Here is a 15,476-nt window from a genome sequence, read left to right as displayed (position 1 = left end):
TTTTTCCATTTCATATAGTAATTAAGATCTGACCCTATGAAGTGGAAAAAAATGAAGTAAAACCAACTATGCATAGGGCCCTTCACCTTTTCTCTAAAATGCAATATATACATCTATACAAAGCTAGGTAAGAGATTACATACATTCTAACCACCTAAAAGATTTGTCTTCGCTAAAGTGCAATAGAATTAGAAAGTGCATAATCTGTTCTGAGTAGTGCTCTATAGTCTTCCATTGTTTCATTCTAACCACTTACATTCAATTATTATTGTATGTGTCGCTGTAGAGCAACCACTGCATACTAAATCATCAGAAAAGGCAGGTAAAACATATTTCATGTGACCCAACCTTCGCCTGAAATGCTATTATTATTATTTTCTTATAGTATGAACTAGTCAGAGCTGAGAGAACCCTTATATTCTAACCAGGTAACAAAGATTGTTTCCCATCACATGTTGACACGGTGGTCAGTTGATAGGTACAACTATATTTATTAGTAACTATTCTGAGAATTCTTGTCTACCCATGCTACCTACGTACTCAAGATCCGGGCAATTTCAAGAATTGGATGAGGTGGGCTCATTCAAGTAATGTGACATGCTTCATCATAGGCCCCCACATTCCTCCCTGGTAAGATGATACTACCAGGGCGGACTCAACCTCAAGTGGGACTGTCTTGAGGGGGTTCTTAGAAATTATTTATCTTGACACTTGTCTGGGATATAGTTCTCCTACCTACAAATACCTTGGGCTAAACCACAAGAAATCCATTATTAGGTGGTACCCTAGGTATGAGTAAAAATAAAGAGGATGTTCAGAGGATGTTACTGGGTACCATGGCCCTTACGTACCTCCATAGTGCCAACGTGTTTCTGCCCACAGTTAGTCTAAAAAAGGTCTCAGTCATTCATCAGGGCTTTTATCAGGATCCCTATGTTAGTCTATCTAATGAATGTAAAGGAAAGGACCTACCTCTCCTTGTTAAATCAAAGGCAATTTACCTGAGTAGGCCAGGAGCGAAGCACTCAGAGAGACATTCACACACTGATGACTGAACACTACACTCGACTGTATGGAACCCGACTGGCGGTCAACGCCTAGGACGTGGGTTCCTTTTTGGACACAGTGGAGTTGCCTACCCTTACAGTTGGCCAGTTCCTGGAGCTGTACTCCCCCCAAACGGAGAACGAAATACGAGACGCATTGCGATCCTTGTCCTCCAGAAGGACGCCAGGTCCGGATGGCCTCCCGGCCAAGTTTTTCAAAACGTACGCGAAACATTTAGTACCACATCTCCATTCGCTGTTCGCAGAGGCAATCTTGGATGGGGCTCTACCCCTGACCATGCGTACCGCTAATGTGGTTTCTTTGCTGAAACCTGGTAAGGACCCCACGTTCCCTGGCTCTTATCGGCCAATCGCAATATTGAACACGGATTATAAGATCCTGGCAAAAGTCATGGCCAACCGACTAGCCCCTCTCGACCCTGATTTAGTGCACTCCGATCAGAATGGCTTCGTTCCACAGCGTAACACTGCTTTGTACATACAACGATACTTTCGGGTGGCGGAGTATGCCTCAATCGATTGGCCACGCTCGGGCTGCATGGTGTTAGACCTTGAGAAGGCCTTCGATTCGTTGGCTTGGAACTTCCTCATCGCCGTTGTGGCCCATTTTGGAGTCGGCCCCTACTTCCTTAGTCTGGTGCGGCTGCTATATCACAATCTGTCGGTCCGGATTCGGGCGGGACCCTGTGTTTCAGATCCAATCCAGGCGCGTTGAACCTGCCAGGGATGCCCGTTGTCCCCGCTCTTGTTTGCGTTGGCAGTGGAACCGTTGGCGGTCCATATCCGCACCCACGTTGACATGAGGATTGCACTGGGAGATGGCATTCACACCATTTCGCTATACGGAGATGACCTGCTGTTATATGCTTGAGACCTTAATAACTTCCCCTCCACACTTGACCAAGCCCTCAGCCATTTTCCACGTGCCTCGGGACAGCGAGTCAATGCAGCGAAATCTATACTCTCGCCGTTTCTGAGGGACACTCCTGATCTGGGATACGTGCTGGGGGGACACCCGTGACCTGGTGTTGACCCTTTCCGCTATTTGAGGGTCCGAGTTTATCGTACCAGAACCGATCTATTCGATGGGAACGTAATCCGGGCTACCACGACGATTCGGTCCAGATGGGTTTCTGGAAGACTCTTCCATTGGCGATCCCCTGGAGGATTGCCCTTATCAAAAGGGTAGTTCTTCCCCGCCTTCTCTACTACTTTGCCACTCTACCTCTTATCATCTCCCCCCCCTTTCTTCAGGCAATGGGAAAAAGTTGTGCGGGACTTTATATGGGGAACATTACATCACAGAGTGTCCATGGGAAAACTTTATTTGCCTTCCGAACTGGGTGGCCTAGTGCTACCCAACCTTGAACATTACTATTTGGCTTCCCAGTTGCAATGGGTTGCTAGGTGGCTATCCTCCCGTCACTTACCAGACACAGCTTCTCTATAGCCCCCGCTGACGCAGGCTAGCCTTTTACAAATTTTCCATCATTGCTCCAAGTCCAGACCCCCAATACACTTCTACTCAATGTTGCGTACAGGTGCTTCTCTAGGTGCCTTTTTCTCACTAGAACCACCATTCCCCATGCACCCGCTATCTAATTGCTGGGAACTCCACGAGGGGACATTTACACGACGATGACTGAGTGACAGCACTGGGCCTCGGAGGGAATACAGGATGTAGGAGACCTTATCCAGAACTGCACTCTCATCCCATACCAGAAACTCATAGCGGAGGGGAACCTACGCCCTGGGCAGTTTTTACTACATAGAACTATTATAGCTTTGTTATCATCCAAATGGGGTACACTCACCCAGGAACCCCCCCATGCACCACCTTCACGTGATGGGAATGGGGGGACACCTCACGCGCTGGTTCGCATCTTCCCTTCGACAACACACAGAGGTGGACCTCACTCGGTTTTGGCATCACTGGGAGGGGGCCCTGGGGAGGGCGTTTACAGATAGAGTGGACTACCATCCGAGGTAGCCTGATATACATTCATGTAATCAACGGTTCAAACAAATTCAATTCTTTGTGCTACATCGGGCTTATCTTACTCCAGCTCAAATTAACAGGTACTTCCTCCGCGCAGATGCGGCTTGCCCCCCCTGCCAGCAGTTAGATGCTGACATCCTCCATATGCTCTGGCATTGTCCGGTCTTAACTGAATACTGGAATAATGTGACAATCACCTTGACTACTTGCACCTCCCGAACCATTCCCCCTAGCTGGAAATCCCATGTATTACACCTTTTTAGTAGAAACAAAAAATATAGAGCCGCCATTCGATTTCTAGATCTGGGTCTAATAACGGCCAAACGATTGATCACCAGGCGTTGGAAATCCCCTCTGTTGCCTCACCCACTTGCCTGGCACCGCTCCCTGCTTAATTGGGCTAAAGTGGAGGGTGTGGCACTCTGTAGGGAGGACCTACTTGGCATCCGTAAATTCCCCTTAGCGCCTCAGTGGGACAAAATGGTTTCCAAGCTCCAGGAAAGAGTCACTGACTAAGGGGACTCGAATACTTTATCTGGGGCTGGTACTCAGGATCCATCCCTCACCGATAGGGGCCTAGAGTACCACTGACCTCCAGGGTGATTTAGCTCTCCTGTTTCAGAACTCCATCGCCTCTAGACCCTGGCAGCTCTGGTTCCCCCGGCTACACTAGATGCGGCAGCAGGTCTTAAGCGACCCCTGTTTCCCTTCCTTGGCTTATGTTGTCCTCATTTTATTGTACCCTATGTCCCCAGTTGAGTTTGAACTGCACTATATTTGGCCCGTTTGCATGCCACCCGCTGGTGAGACTCGTCAGCACTGATCCGCCCTGTCTAGGGATATTGACCCATGACTTCATGTGATTTTCCGCGAACTACTTGCCTGTTTCTCCTTTTGCTATTGAGTACTGCACATTATGCTGTTGGCAATCACTTTTCTTTTTCTCCTTTTTGCTGCTTGAGCACTGCTCTGATTGTATGTTTAAAAAATGTGCATAAATGTTAATAAAAAGATTTAAACAAAAAAAAGCTAATTTACCTGAGTAGAGGAGAAGCTAAATCGTGGTCTTAAGGTCAGTAACAAGTAAAACCACATTAAAATGATGCAGCGGATATATTTATTTTTGAAAAGTATACAGCACTTGAATGCACAATCGTGGGAAACGTGACACATCACATAAAAGTACACACTGCATGCTTGAACAATGAAAACATGTGAGGATAAAACCATGATGCATTGCAGTGTTCCACCTTCAACTTTACCTTGTCCAGAGGGGCCCCTTGCCTCATGGTTTGTTCAGGCGTGGGCAACTCCGATTGTCTCACACTATTAAAAAAATATATATATGTTTATATGCGCATATTGCACTGGAGTGATAATGAGGCCAAGGCTCCTAAATTTTGAGGAGTTAAATATGGCTCTATATTGGTTTCTATTATGCTATAATGTGCAGTCTTCAATGAAGGCATCTATATTCCCTTCACAAGCCCTCATCCACGCATGTAGTAGTGTGGGCTGCGACAGGGAATGAAATGTCTTGTAAGATGTTTTTTAAATGGGCAAAATGTGAAAAGTCACTTACTTCGTCAAGGAGATTCGCCCTTCATAGTCCTACCCTGCCTCCAAGTTCAGCTTTCTGGTAGGACCTCCCAAAGAGAAAGTGGTGTTTTTATATTGTCTTGTGCTGCCCTTAATTGGGTTTTTTTCATTTCACCTGCGTAAATATGCCTGTTAGTGATTACGCGTATTGCTGTTACCTGCGGTCAGCACGTCAGGTTTGCCACAATTGGTCCCATGGTGGGTGGGGGGACACCTCACCTTTGAGGCGGCGTGTAAACAGTGATGTCGTGGTGGAGCGCAGGATGCATGGCAACACAGAGCGCGTCTGCCTTTGACACACCCTGTGTGTGCTGATCGCACGGCATGCTCCAGAAGGGCAAAGGTGTCCAATTGTGACACACCATTAGTCCATTGACCATGTGACTCCCAACGGGGGATGCTGGGAGTTGAAGTCGTTTAATGGGTGATTTGGTAACTCACACTGTTTATCCATTGTACGTGTGTCACATGGTTACCACCACAAATCCTCACAAAGGAAGAGTAGGAAAATTAGAATTTCTTTACAGAGCTGAACCTTGTTGCTCTATATGTCATTGGTACTATTTATTCATTAAGGTTTTTGCTGTAGACCTGTATATGTGCCACATCGACCAGGGAGAATATTATTCCTTACTGTAGTGGTATATAAGGCCCATATAAATTTGCTATTCTTCACTCAGGTACAGCTATCTCCCAAGGTACCCCCACCGGATGCCATTGGTTTTTACTATGAATCATATATTGACATTTGCTTTTGCTTCTTGTATTTTTACATTGCTCTTACATGCTATTTGTTTTCCATGTGTAATACATTAGTGTTCATTTTACTACTTATCAAGGTAAAGTGGGCACACCTGTATTGACAGATTTTTTTTGATTTTTTTTATTGTGGTGGTTGTGGGTGTTGTGTGAGTGGTGCATGTGAGTACGCATTCAGTGGTGTGTGTATGTTGTATGAGTGCTATGCTATATATACAAAAAGGGCCTTACCACATTACCTACATAGATTTTTGACCCAAACACAATCTATAAGCGTAGTGCCACATAATAAAATTGGAACTTGCCAGTCTCTTCTTCACCAGGGCCTCACTCCGTCAGGTATTCGCTGCTAGGACACCGCCAGTACACCTGTGAAATCTAAATCGGTTGGCACAATCCCACCGACCTGATGGTGAGGGAGTTCTGTTAGCCAGCAATGTAGTCCGCTGCGTCAACTGCGGTTCACCGCTTATTCGGCGGTTAACTGTCTGTTGATGCAGACGGTGGTTCTGCCAGCCCACATCTAAATACGGCAGGCAGGACTCAGTCAGCTCGATGGAGTACTTCTAACCGCCGCCACGGAGGGACGACGGGAGTCCCGCCAAGATCTAAATCAGGCCCTTAGTATTTTTCCATCTCTTAATGGCAGTGAAGAAAGACAAGGAGATACGTGTCTATAGCATTCCAAGGGAGCCCTAGTGAGAATAGCTGGTTTTTCATATTTTTGAAAAAATTGTCATCTATCAGCCCACGTGGCCTGTAATGTCTTGTATCTCACTTCTTGGGGTATTTTTGGTTCCTTTATAGCCATCGCCAGTCTTGCTATCCCGAAGCAATGAAGCATATACAAAATATTGAAATTATCAAATGGGGACATTTCCATCGAAAATCTACGGATCTGCAGCCCAACAAACACTTAATAATAGGATCTAAAAACATTGGGATGCTAATCCTCCATCTGACTTTGGCAGTTGAAAATCTTCAGGGAAGCTCTTTGGGATTTATTTTTCCATATAAATGATTTCAAACAACACTCCAGCTTATTGAAAAAGCCAACCTCCAGTCTGCAAAAGGAATAATATTAGGGGCAAGAAGGACATTTTACTGAGGGATACATGACTAATCAGGGAGAGAGGAAGAGGTTCCCAAACTGTAAGTAGAGAGTGAATTTTAGATTGAAATGAGGTTAAATGCAAACAATAACTGTCAAAAACTGAATCGGAGTAAAAAAAACTTCTAAATATCTTTTGGGATGTTGATTGTAATTAGCCCTTATTTGGGGGGGTATAAATTCTGACAAAGTATTGAACAGGAGCGATTCGGTTTTAATTTTATTGATTTTGTATACCCCCAGCTTGGTGTCCCTGTGAATAGCTTCCAGGACAGTCTTGATATTCTCTCTACCGGGGAATATATAAACGGCAATATCGTCCGCATACAGTTTTATCTTAGTGGCGTCTGCCAGAGGTGGGCGTATTTCCCCATGGGAATGAATATATTGGGCAAATATTGTGGGTGACAGTGGGCAGCCTTGATGGGTGCCTCTGCTGGGAAATATAGTACCCGCACGCTTATTTATGATAACCTGAGCCGATGTATTCTTTCATCTAATCTGCCAGTAGACCTCGAAATCCGCATTGGATATTAAAATTTCCGTAATAGCTTAAATAAAAAATCCCAGTTTACAAGGTCAAACGCTTTGTCAGTGGTCAGTGTTTAGCATTACCGGCGGCAGGGATGTTGTCTGCTGTAACAATATCAATAAACCCGGCAAAATAATGTGTGTTGCCCATGAGCTTTGTCCTTTAATAAACCATTTTGGTCTAGATGTGTCAGATTATTCATAACGATTGGTCAAAACGTTTGTAAATATTTTATAACCCGTGTTTAAAAGCATTATAGGCCTGTATGAAGATGGCTCAAATTCATCTTTGCTTTTTGTTAAAAAAATTGATTATTACTCCTTTTTTAAAAGAAGGCCGGATAAGTCCTCCCAGTAAAATGGAATTAAATACCTTATTTAACGTGGCCATTAATAAAGCATTTGTAAAATTCTGCCCTGAAGTTGTTATTCCCAGAGCTTTAGATTTGGCAATTCCTTTTTGGCGTTTTTAACTTCTTCACAACTCACAGGTGACATTAAAGAAGTAACTGACTCTCCTTCTAACTAGGGAAGCCAGGCTTCAGATAGAAATTGATCTATTAAGGCAGGATCAAGTGGCTCTATTTCTCCCCTATACAGAGAGGTATAAAATTCCAAAAAGATTGTACCTATATCTACACATTCTCATTCTATTCTGTTCGGGCGGGGATTCCGGATCAAAGTAAGCTGATTGCAATTACTTTTTTCCTTGGACACCCAGGCCCAAAAAAATCCCATATTTTCACCCTTCTCTTGTGTTTGCTCATCCGCACTGGCAGCTCTTTAGTGAGAAATACTCTATTGTGTATAGTCACAGCTAAGAAGAACTTTGGGGTCTTTATCCTGAGCATTGAGCGTTTGAGGTAGTTACTTAAATTGTTTTTAGCTTTCGAGCCTCGACTGTTAGATTTGTTGTTCAGGAGACACTGAAACCCTGCTGCAGAAAATGCTGTCTGGAGGTCAAAAATTGAGCTGCAAAAGTCAAAGAGAGTTTATTTTGTGTTAGAATGGACACTAATTTGTTCACTTTATCAAGGCAAGGTCAGGATGTTGAGTGTCAGCCAGAAGGGAGTTAACAGGAGGAAGATGTACTGTAATATTGTGACATTTTACAGTCTTTTGGGCAGTAAGTAGATAAACACCAACTTTGAATAAGCCATACTATGAAGTATTCGTTCTGAAAACATCCATTCCACTATTAATCAGAGCATGATATCGGAGGATGATAGATGGGTGCAGCCAATAACTGGCAAACAAGCTTATAAGTCACAAGGACAGTGTATCCAAATTGCATCACATTATAAGGAATGACCTAAAGGATTTGAGCAAGAAACTTGAGCATCATTAATTAAACAGTTATACAAAAGGGAAGATTCTATTGGTGCTAAAGATAGATGCTTGTCTTAGACACCTATAAACATGAGAAGTAATGATAGGCAGGAAAATTGTTCCATTTATGAACCAAGTGAAATTGGCATAATCAGCTGATGAAGGTGTTCCTTCTATTTGTTAGAGAGATGCTAGACTGTGTCATTTTAGCTAATTATTTCTGTTATGGTGTAATATTACATGGAACAAGGAGGAATGTTCCATTGAGGAGGAGCAAGGGCATCCTTTGTGATTTAAGAGTTTGTGAAGCCCAGTGCAGCTGGGTGAAATCATATGTTTAAACTTATTCTTGGCAAAGAACAAAACAAGCTTTCCTTGAATATTTGAAGGGCTGATTACATAACATAAGGCCGAGTGTAGCTTGATGTGCCCCAGTGAGGCTCTAACTACTACCCTTAGATCCTTTGGCCTTTAGAAGTGTACTCTTATGGTGAATTGGGACTTAAAGGATTCAAGTCAGAATGTAAAGTCTTTGACCCAGTCAAACCTGCTTAGTGTATTTGACTAATGCTTCCTTGCATCCGTGTCAGATTGCATCTAAGTCCTGTTCTACTGTGGAAATGTGCCTTTTTAGGGGCACACCGGTGCAGGGTTCCCCCTTCTCTATCCACGGGTCCTTAAACCAACAAAATAGAGATTGGCACTGAAGCTGGAATTCAAATAACAAGTGTATTAATCACTCATGAGTGGGACTACGTCAAAACAACACCCTCAAGTGCTGCAGGAGGTAGTGCATGGAATACAGAGACCATGGTGCTTATATACACCTTTTGTTGCTGAGTAAACATGTAGTTACAAATAGAAGGTACACTCATACACAGGAATAGTTACAGCCAGACATGGGCAGATGGAAAATCACTTAGTTAGCAAAGTGGGAGGGGGAACAGAACTACTTACAGTTGCAAGACATAGTTGACAGTTATGTCTTTAGTCAGGTGCATTCTAGCAGCTACAGGCCTTTTCTCAGCACATATACATTGCTTGAGCTTAGAATAGAAGGAGTTAAGTAAATTGATGACTCAAGCAGAATAGAAAAGCAAGCAACAGTGAAGACGGAAGAGTCACAAGACTAACAAAATGGATGCTGTAAACAAGATGGCTTCAGCTCATGCTAACAGCAATTATTTTCGATTCCCACAGACGACCCTTTTAGCATTCGCTGAAGACATCTCTACGACTTAGAAGGGGCATGGAAGATATCCTGTACATCTATTCTAATGAGTTCATTAATTTCCTGGTCCATTGCTAGGTGGGCATTTACATTCTTGACATTTTGTTTAGTCGGTATACATGAGGTACAGGTAGAAATACAAAGGGAACAGATCATTGGGCCACATTGAATACATAGGCAACAAGTGAAAAGAATCTCAAAAAATATACATCGGGCTGACCATATTATCCAGCCCCATACAGTAAACATAGTCCATAGCCATGCAGTCAAAGTCCATGTCCCTGAATCCTGATGGATTTCAGCGGCTATTTTGTGCAGTTTAGAATTTGCTTCAAAAACTGAATGGGCGTGGTCAGGGATTTACACACAACAGCTGCTCCCAATGATGCGGCATGCTCCACCACGGTCTGCCAGGATGATATCGAGGACCATCCTGTTTTGGAGCGCCACAATTCTTGCAATTTGTAGTTCTTCCGTGATATTTCCAAGTGCCCTGGCTTTCTGATTGGTTACAGCCTCTACAACACGTATTAAGCGCCTTATCTTTCTGCTGTTTAAGGCCGCACCAACAAAGAAGAACAGTCCCAAATTAAAGTCAATATACTGCTGAAGTGCAGTATCAGTTTGATCAACCTCATCGCTGTTTATTGACTTCTTGATTGTAGCAATGATAACAACAATCGAAGTGAGTCCAATAATGAACATACTCTTTCGATCACAAACTCTTGCAGCAGCTTGCTTCTTTTCCTTAGACATGTTAATCTCGTAGTTGAAAAACAGATGGTGCCCTAAGGTCCTGGGCAGACGTTGGTTTCTTCGCTGAGATGAGTAGTCACTAAAAGGTTACCCCCCTTTGTAACTCAGTCTTTCACTACCCAGGACAGTGGCTCAAACAGTCTTTTTCAGCAATGAAGTGTCTTTCTTCCGGGGTCGCAGCTGATATCGAGATATACCAGGGATCGTGTGGTCCGGGAAGACTTCCTCAAGTCCTTCAGGTGACGTGGCTTGTCCTTTCTCTGTGACCAAGATGTCGCGGTGATCTTCCAACTGGGCTCACTAGGTCCTGCAACACTTTACGGCAATGTGTCGCATGAACCCAGTTCTTCCGGTTGGTCACTCGAACCGCAGTCCTGGTAGCCATGAGTACCTGCTCAGGGCCACGCCAACGAGGCTCCAAGGAGCTGGTCCGTTGAAAAGACTTCGTCAGAACGAAGTCACTAGGCCGTAGATCATGGCCCTCACCCTGCGACCTGTCTGGAAGAGTCTCCCGAACCTGTTGATAAACAGAAGACAAACTGTCAGTCAACTGAGACAAATAGTCATTCATCAATACATAAGGTACATCATGTATAGGGTGTGACTTAGGAATTCCCCAAATATTCATTGACCTTCTAAAAACTACCACATACGGTGTGAGGCCAGATCGTGTATGTGGAAGCCTGTATTTTGGCCAACTTCAATTTGAGGGTAGAGTTGTAACGTTCCACTAGTCCTGCTGATTGTGGGGGAGAAGCAGCATGAAACTTCTGCTTAATTCCTAACCCTTTCATGAGATAATCAACAACTTGCCCAATAAAATGGGGTCCTTTGTCACGCCACAAAATTCGACAAATTGCAAATCTGGGAAAAAACTCCTTTAGGCACACCTTCACTGTAGTAAGAGCTGTATTATCTTTCGTGGTGTATGCCTCCACCCATTTACTAATGGTGCAACTCACCACCAGAACATACTTCAGATTGTTACAGCGTTCAAATTGGATGTAATCCATTTGCAGAACTTCAAAAGGTGCAGTAGGTATTGCAAACCCTCCTGTTGGAGTTCTTGTTCCCTTTCCAGGATTATACTGGAGACAGATCAGACAAGACTGGAATATCTTTTTAGCTGAGCAGGCAATATCTGGATGATCCCAAACATGCATAAGTTGCTTTGCCATTGAGGATGCTCCAACATGAGCCGGCCCATGTACCATGTGAATCATAGGATGTAAATAGGCTGTGGGTAACTTACATTTTGTCATTTCTTTATTCCTCCAACAGCCCTCATCATCCAATGCTCCCTCCTTAGACCATTGGTCTAATTCTTTATAGAAGCAGATTGCTGCATGTCCAGAACCTCTTGTCTGGCATCATGCCAACGTTCAGCCTGTGACTTAACTACATACATAGATGTGGTACTTCGCTGCATTGCAGTCTCACGAGCTGTGTAATCTGCAAAGGCATTTCCTTTTCCTATTTTATCAGTCACTTTCTTGTGTGCACTACACTTAACAATTGCCACTTTCTTAGGATATTTCAAGGCAGTAAGGAGATTATGTACTAATTCCCCATGCACTATTTGTGTCCCATGTGAAGTAAGAAAGCCTCTTTCTTTCCGGAGTTGCCCGAAGTTATGAGCCACACTGAAGGCGTATTGGCTATCAGTGTAAATGTTAACGAGCAACTCTGTACTAAGCTCACATGCTCTTGTCAGCGCTATCAACTCAGCTGCTTGAGCTGATTTCTGTGGGATACGAGCTGTCTCAACTACTGTCTGAAGGGTTGTAATTGCATAAGCAGCAGATGTAGTGCCATCAGGCAATTTCATGCAGGATCCATCAACCCATAATTCGCCATCAACACTAGAAAGAGGTGTATCTTGTAGATCAACACGACCCTTTGTGTGTTCGTCAGTAAGGGATATACAATCAGGTAACTCTTGTGACTGAGACTGAGTAGCTGGAAATTGCAATAATGTAGCAGGATTCAGAGTCAAACATCTTTTCAGTGTGATATGAGGGGCCAAAAGTGTCTATTCATAGCCTGTCAAACGGGCACTAGTCAAATGCTGTGTTTTCGTTTGATTTAAAAAAGCATCAACTGAATGGGGTACTAGCACAAGCAATCTATGTGACAAGACTATTCTCTCATTCTGACGTATGGACCCAGCCATTGGCACCACCGCTCGAAAATACCGAGGCAGAGCACGGGCGACTGGATCAAGGACAGCTGAGAAATATGCATAAGTACGCTGCTTATCACCGTGTGTCTGTGTTAAAACTGAGAGAGCACAACCGTCACTCTCGTGTACATAGAGTGTGAAGGCCTTAGTGTAGTCTGGAGTTCCTAATACGGGTGCAGAACAAAGAGCTTGACGTAATTGTTGAAAGGCATTCTGGCATTCAGTAGTCCATGGGAGGGGCATCGGAGTGTCTTTAGTCAAAAGGGCCAACAAGAGTTTAGCAATGTGAGAAAAGCTAGGGATCCACTGCCTACAGAAAGAAGTATGGCCAATCAGTGCACGAACATCCTTCTGAGTACGGGGCACAGGCGTGTCTAAAATGATCTGAATGCGATCTGGTGTGAGTGCACGTCCCTCCTTAGACAGGAGGTGACCTAAATAGGTAACCTGCTGTCTACAATATTGCAATTTCTTCCGAGAAACTTTGTGATGATGAGAGGCAAGGAATGATAATAATTATAGTGTTCCTTCTTCACACTGTTCAGGGATATCAGCAGCCAACAAGATGTCATCGACATATTGAATAAGAGCCACCCCTTTTGGTACAGAGAAAGAGTCAAGCTGCCTTTTCAATGCCTGGCTATAAATGCTAGGACTCTCTGTATACCCCTGAGGAGCTCTACAAAATCTGAATGATCGATTATTCAAAGTGAGGCCGAACAAATAACGGCTGTCAGGTTGAATAGGTATAGAGAAAAATGCATTCTTTAAATCGATCACATTAAATGTAGTGGCAGTAAGAGGAACCTTAGGAAGAAGTGTTGTGATGTCAGAGACTAGCGGGTATTGGGGCACCACTATTTTGTTGACCTCCCGTAAGTCAATGATGAATCTGTAAATTTTAGTGTCAGTATCTTTTTTCAAAATAGGAAGAATAGGACTATTACAGGTATTGTAAGGGACTTCTTCCACAACCCCCACCTTGATTAAATTCTGAACAATGTGTATTAATGCTTCTTCACCTTCCCGAGCTATTTTATATTGGGGCAGTCGAGGCAACAAAGCACCTTCCTTCACTTGAATATGTACTGGTGGAATAACCATGTGTCCCACATCGGTATCTGATGTAGCCCACAAAGTACTAGGTAGCGATGCCAGAGCAACATCCTCTTTAATGAGACAAGACCTGTCAACCATTGGATATTTATCGTTTAAAATAACACGCACACCTTCTGGGGAACAACGTATTGTAGCACGAAAATGTTTGAGCATATCGATACCCACAATGTTATCCGGCGTGGTAGGGGAAAGCAAAAATGGGCATGCTGCAGTGAATTTATCAAGACTAAATGCAAGTGGCTGTGACAGTGGGCTAGATGTAGGTGTCCCATTGAATCCTTTTGATGTTATCGTTGCACCACACAGGGGAGCCCTAGGAACCAATTTTATAGACAGAGCACTACAAGTAGCTTCTGTGTCAACCAGAAACCGATCAGTAGAGCCCAAAACATTTGCTTCAACATAAGGACCTTTCTGATCTACTGGGACCTCAACCGGTTCCTTACCCCATCCTAGGCATTCCTATGCATAATCAGAATCCCTAAAACCATCAGCCGAATAATGTGACATTTGATATTGATTTCGTATATCAAAAAGTATTAGAATAATTTGGCCCATGTTCAACTGCCTCAAACCTGGGATGAGTTCCTATTCCTCCCCTATTTCCTGAATTCCCTGGGCGTCCTCTCATGCTTCCTCGACCCCATTGATACTGCTGACCTCGCAAAAGGGGGCACTCAGAACGCCAATGTCCAATCTCTTTACAATAAGCACACTGATCAGAAGACAAAATTGCTCGAGGGAAAAGGGGGTACACCAGGGCGATACATCGCATGTCCACCTCGTCCACCTCCTCTAAGTGGTGGACCATAGACTTGAGCCAACATAACTTTTATTTTTAAATCCCTAACCTTTTTATCCTCCTTGCCTTTTGCTTCCAATTCCTGACGCTCATAATACTGGGCCATAGTCAAAAGGGAGACTGGGGAAGACGTAGTCCATGAACTCTTGCTGGCCTTTTGGCGACTAGCTATTTCTGGCAACATGTTGGCGACAAATTTGTAGACGAACAGATGCTTACCCGTGTCATCTGTCAATGACTGCCCACTAAAATCATGGAATGTCTCTTCAAATTGCGTAAAGAAATCAGAAACTGACTCATCCGCTTTCTGTTTACAAGACGCTAATGTAGTCCAATCTATTTTCTTAGGGGGTATAAGAGTTTTCAATTTAGTCACAGCTTTGGGAAGATCTAATATCTCCTGTCGTGGTTTCTGCGCAGGCTCTCTAGCCGCATCTATTTTGTTCTAAATGCACCCAAGTATCACCATAGGCTACATTATCATCTACCTTCCGAATTGATCTCCACATATCAGGGGGCAAAATAAGTCCAAAAAACATGTCAATATCTGGCAGAGTCATAGTACAGGAGCTAATAGCTCCTTCCACTTCTTCATAAAAAGCGGCCGGATTTTTCTGCGGGTCGGGCAAAGCAGCTTTAAGAGCCATAACATCTGCTCTACTCCAAGGAGTGTAAACCCAATTATAGACAAAATATCCCTTGGCATCATCTGAATCTTTATCGTCATTCGTTCCCGCTCCCTTTAGGGGAACATGCAGAGGCGCAGCTTCACGCATCGGTTTTACAGTAACCACAGTATCACTAGGGTCATTGGCTGTCCCCAAAACTTCTTCTTTCTGCACTGGGATCTGAACTGTTTGTGCAGTTTTAACTTTACCAGCCGATTTTTGCTCCGCTTTTAAACGTAGTGTATCATGTCCTAATTTAACTACTCGCCTAATTAAATCAGGTATATTTGAAAAAAGAAAAGTTCCATCATTTAATTGATTAT

At 43.7% G+C, this 15,476-nt stretch overlaps 1 protein-coding gene across 2 annotated transcripts in view; it reads left to right on the top strand.

Moving 5' to 3' along the window:
- AFG2A (AAA ATPase AFG2A) overlaps positions 1-15,476 on the top strand; it is a 1,612,935-nt gene that overhangs the window by 765,576 nt on the left and 831,883 nt on the right. The window lies entirely within an intron of this gene.

The sequence above is a fragment of the Triturus cristatus genome, chromosome 2_2, assembly GCF_964204655.1.
Source record: "Triturus cristatus chromosome 2_2, aTriCri1.1, whole genome shotgun sequence".
NCBI lineage: Eukaryota > Metazoa > Chordata > Amphibia > Caudata > Salamandridae > Triturus > Triturus cristatus.
This window is presented reverse-complemented; position numbering and strand designations above follow the sequence as displayed.